At 38.7% G+C, this 6,000-nt stretch overlaps 1 protein-coding gene across 1 annotated transcript in view; it reads right to left on the reverse strand.

Annotated features, from left to right (window-relative positions):
* LOC6493415 overlaps nucleotides 1–5,793 on the reverse strand; it is a 51,395-nt gene extending 45,602 nt beyond the window's left edge. The window contains exons 1-2 of the mRNA XM_014908886.3: nucleotides 5,584–5,793; nucleotides 5,279–5,463 (exon numbers count right to left, since the gene is read on the reverse strand). The gene's annotated coding sequence lies outside the window, so the exon portion shown is untranslated. The remainder of the gene's footprint in view (nucleotides 1–5,278; nucleotides 5,464–5,583) is intronic.
* Between the last annotated feature and the right edge of the window lie 207 nt (nucleotides 5,794–6,000).

Below are 6,000 nucleotides of genomic sequence, written 5' to 3' on the forward strand. Positions count from 1 at the left end.
AGTGTTTCCTTTTTTTTTTTGCGAATATATGTAAGCTTCGTTGGGTAAGCCAGGAAATTTGCCTATTTAAGTAAAGCCAATGCTAGAGGTGAAATATACCTGTAGCGATTTTGTGTTTTTGTAAGCGACTTGCTTAAAGTTATACGATTTTTGAGTGATTGGATCTTTAAAAAAATGTTTTTTGTATTAGATTGAAGTGGTTATAGAAACATTGATAACATCATCAATTATATAAGTTCTTAGTCAGAATCTGATATAGTTTAGAAGCCGATGCAGGTATATGCATTCTTTATAAACATGTAACCCATCACTAGAACTCCCATAACATTTTTTAACCCAACAACATGCAACATAAGAAATGGCTTATAAATCACTAGGAACTACGCCTTTCATCTACGCACAAGCAATGCCTATACTCATTTTGATTTATCGCTTTTGGGTTCTTGGCCTTCTAAGTCTACATATCATATATGGAATAATATTCCAAGAAATACTCATAAACGTAATTTTGGAGTAAAGGCTACCCGCTGTGATGAGAGCGAAAAGCGAACAGGAACACGAAAACTATATAGAGTGAGGAAATTTGTCAGCGTGTCATCAGCATAAATTGACATGCCAAGTAATTTGCTGCTAAGCAACTACAGAAATACAAGAGTGGTGCGCTAGAGGCACTCCAATTCAAACCACTTCATCACCAAAAAAGGACCCAACACCAGCCACTCACCCACCCGTCGAGTTGGGAATTTATTTTTCTTTTTTTTACAATTCAGAGGACTTGCTAGTTGTCAGAGATATGTATTCAAGTTTTTAAAAGGTGTTTTGCTTCTTAAATTACCAAAACCTTATCAAAAATCTAGATCCCTAGAAACCTTATCCATTAAAATTTAAAATATTCCTTGTTTAAAATCCACACTCTGAGTTAATCTGCAAGAGTATTCATAGTTTTAAAAACTATTCTCCTGAATTCTTTTTATAAATTCCAGCTTTTCGTTGAACACATGTCAGAGCATTTAAGATTTATATTTCTTTCTCAATTTTTTTTTTATTTTTTCAGGACCTTGTCCAGAGGCAAAATTGTTGAACTGCTCCATGCAGCCTGCTGTGCGGCATTTTACATGCATATTTGATGGGGCATGGAGGTTTCGGCTACAAAACGGCCTTCTGCATGCAACGCTTTTTAACGCTCTTTCATGGCCAGCTGCATTCATTCCAGCACTCTTATCCTTTTTTTTTTTGGGAGGGAGAAGCAGAGGGATTTTTTAATTGTCAAGCATTCGGAAGAGGCAATTGAAAAGCATTGGGCTTTGTCCAAAAATGGCTTTTAAGAGGATTAGCTGACCAAAAAAGGCAAATGCCTAAAGCTAAATTCAAATAAACAATCTGAAGAGCGTAAATTTGAGTTCTAAATCTGCCGAAATCTAAAAAGATAGAAAATTACATGGTTTACCCATGGTAATTACCTGCTGTATTTTGTTTATTGGAATCACTGTCATGGTGAAAGTTTTATGGAAAATATGACCGCAAAAATTGTCATATTTCTACAAATTCCCACGCCAATTCAGAGAAGCTAAGCTGACGAATGACAAAAAAAAGTGTAAGACCAACAATGGAGAAACTAAAAATAAAAAACTAAAAGCAAAAAACTGGTAGACAAACTGCGGCAACAACGAAAAAAGCGACGACCTTTTCATTGTTACCTTGGCCGCCTGGTACGAAATGCTCGTACACCAGTGCGTATGAGTGATGCGGGCATTTTTAAATTATGCAAGCGTATTTTCAGGTTGACGGCAGTAGGTACTAGCTGGTTGTACTAACCAAACACACACCCCCATCCCCATTATGTGTGTGTACATGTGAGCCAGCAAATTTTCCACACAATAAAACTGTTCACACTTTTTATGCACAGAGGTTGGCAGCCAGGCGGGATAGCTGGCTGGCAGGACGAGAATCCTTTTGTCTATATAAAATAAATTTGAATGCCTGAAAATTGAAAATTCAAGCCTTTAATTACGGTGCCGGTGACAAGGCCTATTGCCTTGATACATTATGAAAATGCAGCTAACGAAGCATGTTGAACCTTGACATTTCCCGGAGACCAGAGACCCGTCTGTCAGTGGCACTCTGATAAGCAAAATATATGTGGCACAGCTCACATCATCAGCAGCGGTGGCGACACAAAAGACCGCCCTCGAATGCATATCAAAGATTTATGTATACATCTGGGTGACATGTCGGCGGGTTAAGGGTTACAGGGCTGGAAGAAAATCGAGTTAACCTAAAGTTTTCGTAAGCCGATGCTTTTAAAATTAAATTAAGGCTGAAGACTAAGGCTTATTTTCGTTGTCTTGCTGAATATGATTAGGTTCTTAGTAAATTTTAGAAGATAAAATGACAAATTGTATAAAAAAGGAGAAATTTAACAGCTGTTTATCTTTGAAATGAAAAGATAATAGACAATAGAAGGTTAAATAACATGGATTTTAAATACCATATCTATAAATTTCCCAAAAATTAGCTAGTAAAAATTTATTTTACAAATACATTCTTCCAAAGCCTTTGTTCTATTTACTAAGTGAAACTTCCAACTCCTTGTGAAAGTGCCACTATAAGCCTCCTTTCCGCTTTTGTCCTTAGGAATTGGCAACAAAGACGCCGGAAAGTATGCAGCGATAAATGACAAAGCTAATGCGCTTTCAGAGCTCCGGCAAACGCACCACGGAAATGTCATGGCGGCGGTATTAGAAAAACCCTACCGCCATTCCATCAGTCTGCCATCCTGCCATTTTGCTATTGCAATGCCACTCAAGGCTTGGCATTTGCCTGCTGCCGGCGGCATCTGGTGCCATAAATGTCTGCACATTGTTGCAGGTCCAGGTGCAGGAGCAGATACTTTCGAAGACAAGGACGAAGGACCTGGAGGAGCCGTGCTTGGCAAGCAACGACTTCACGCCCTGCAGCTTGAGCTTGACATTCGCCTGACAATCAGGCGACACATTCATTCATTCAACCGCCTCAACCCACTTGGGGGCTGTGGATTTTTCTGCTGCTTTGATTTTGAATAGCTCACTTACTTAATAAATGCTCAAGCTTGGCTTTTTTCTCCCCTCTGCTAATGCTAATGCTGTGCAAATTCTGGCTCTTCAGGACCAGTATCATATTATTACCAGTATGATATTATCTTCCGCCACCTTGAGATAATATCATAACACATAGCTTTCTATAATTTACTGCCTAAGGAGGCTCATGAAAGTGAAAAGTCTGGGAATTAAATGAGATTTGAGTTTGCTGGCTGTTTGGAGGGGATTCCCCTAAAGAAGACCTTGCGGATTGTCAATTATTTTAGTTTTAAATTTAATTTTCTTCAAGAATTATAAACAAGTGCATTCCACTCTTATGATTCAATAAAGTTGCCAAAAAAGTTAAACGAACCAAATAATTATTTTGTTAGTCTTTCAGGAAGTAAAAAAAAGAAAAGTTCCTAGAATATATGTCTCAGTTTATTCTCATTTATCTAGTTAAATTCCATGAAAAATGTATATTCCGGTTGGCACAGTAAAGCACACTTAACTCCCAGGCTCCCCCAACCGCCGATCAAGTCTTGTTTATTACGAGACCCAAGTATTCCTCAGATCTACAAATCCACCTTGAGAAAGCAACAATCAGCCCCCCAAGGCCAGCGAGGCCGACGACAACGAGGACGACGAAAGCAGAAAAAGTTGGCAAGTAAATTTATTTATCGAGTCACTTACTTGGCCAAGAATCTCTCCCCAACATACGAGAATTTATGTGTGTTTGACTGCCGACTTTTGGCCCGACTTTCCCACACACCCTGACAGGGTAATTGTATTAAATTTCAATTAATGAAATATGTGGTTATGATATCGAAAAGAATATCTTTACTGTAAACAATTTTTCAACTTTTTCTTGGAGGCGTTTTCTGGGAGACCCATGTCCCAGGGTTAGAATTGTTTTATGGGAATCGAAGTAAAGTTTGTAAAGTCTGTTATTTTGGGGCATATTCCAATTTTGTTGGCCATAAATTTTAGCGAGACGGGCAAATGAAAAGAACAGCACAAAAGAAAATATTTAAATTTTTTTTTTTGGCAGCCCTTTTTTTTCGGTTCGCTGAAAAGGATGGAAGGGGAGTCCTGTGAAAAAAAATCTGCTTAAATGTACTTCCGTCATAAAATAACGGTAATGCAGAGCAATATGCGTCAGGGTGTAGGAGTTGATGGTGTCTGTGTATTTGTGGGTGTGTGTGTATGGCTCACGTAGTCAGGCAAGCAAGAAAAACCTTTTTATAAATGTTGGTACGCAGCTTCCGCAAAATAATAAAACAAAGCACAACATACAGTTCACAGAGAAAGAGAAAGAGCCAGCTGCCAGGACATCGTCCTGCCGTCCTCGCGTCCAAAGGCAAACCAGCAAGAATGCTTTTAAATTTGACACACCCCAACCACCCCCCTCCACACCACACACACACAAACAGACCCATACATAGTCATAAAGGAGGAACTTGGTGGCGTCAAAAAAAAATTAATAAATATGTGCATCGGAGGTGCCTTTAAGGCACAAAAACGCAACCGACCCATGAAGCCACTTCCCTCTTTGCTCACTTTGTTTATTTTAATTTTTTTGTGTTGTCCTTTTTTTTGTGGTTATTTGGTTGGTCAACATTTGTTTGATGTTAATTCTGGTTTATTCCTAGCTTTTGACTTTCATCACTGCAGTTTCTGGCTGAGCATTTCGTTTTAATTATGCTCATTTCGCAATAACTCCTGAATAAATTGAAGCTGTGTGGCGTTCAGAAACTGCCCTCCAGTTAAGAGATAAATACTTATACTTAGATGTATTTAGTATAATACAACAATGTATATATTTAGCAATTATGTAAATCATTGTCTAGAGCAGTTGAAGCTTAAAAGCCTGAACCAATTTATTTAATTTTAATGAACACCAGGCCGGTTCTAACGAGCCCAGAACAAAGCTGTCAGCTGGTTGATTTACATTTTATCTGGCTCTGGCTCGTATCAGAAACTAATTAAAACTATCCAACGGGAAAATAAATTATCGACACAAAACCTATTCAACTAAAAACAATAGATATTTTCAGCCACAGTCTGTTAATTTCTTTACCAAGTAATTATAATGCACTTCGAAAGTCAATAACTTTTCGGTTGTGTTTATTCAACAATAAAAGCGTAATAATGAGTAATATTAAAATTATTGTTTAATTTGTATAGCTTTATTAAAATTTAAAATTTAATGATGGACTTACCTCTCAATTAGCGTGAGTTGCCGCAGCTTTCGACCAATTATTCGAGCGGCCAATCGACTACCCAATCTGCCCTTCTTCTAGCCGTGGCCCTTGTGTTTGTTTTTGTACATATATTTTTATTATTTTGCCTTTAGATACGCCCAGAGCACACGTCAATTAACCTACTTTTTTGGCTGGCAGGTGGGCTAAATAAAAACAAAAAAACACTGTAATAGCACTCAAACAATTCTCGCAATATAACGAATGTGCCAAGTTAATTTCCTTAGATTTTTCTTTCGTTTTTTTCGCTTTTGCCTTTCGATTACTCAAAGTATTTCCGGCAACACACACGCCTGTGGAGTGGGCGAGAGATACACTTGTAAGAAGTTTAACCGGCTTTTTTTGCCAACTTGCGCCAAAATCCAATAAAACGTCCAACACCCAGAGTACTAAGAGCGATATCACTCATACGCCGTGGGCACCGCTGACACAACACGTCCAGCACGCACGAGCGACAAAAACGAACTGATTCTAAGGACCAGAACTCGCAACTAAGTCGGAGTCTCAAGCTTGTTGGCCAGCGGGTGGGAATTGGCAGCTGCGCAGGCGCCACTTTTAGTCAATGAAAAGCTTCGGGCCACCAAACATTTGCCGCCAATAGGACTCCGAAAACAGCTTCGTTCTTTTCTTTTTTTGGAAAGGCAGCTGACGGTTTTCGGAGTCGTCTGTTGCTGCTATTTTTG

This window comes from Drosophila ananassae, chromosome 2R (genome assembly GCF_017639315.1).
Source record: "Drosophila ananassae strain 14024-0371.13 chromosome 2R, ASM1763931v2, whole genome shotgun sequence".
NCBI classification, from domain to species: Eukaryota; Metazoa; Arthropoda; class Insecta; order Diptera; family Drosophilidae; genus Drosophila; species Drosophila ananassae.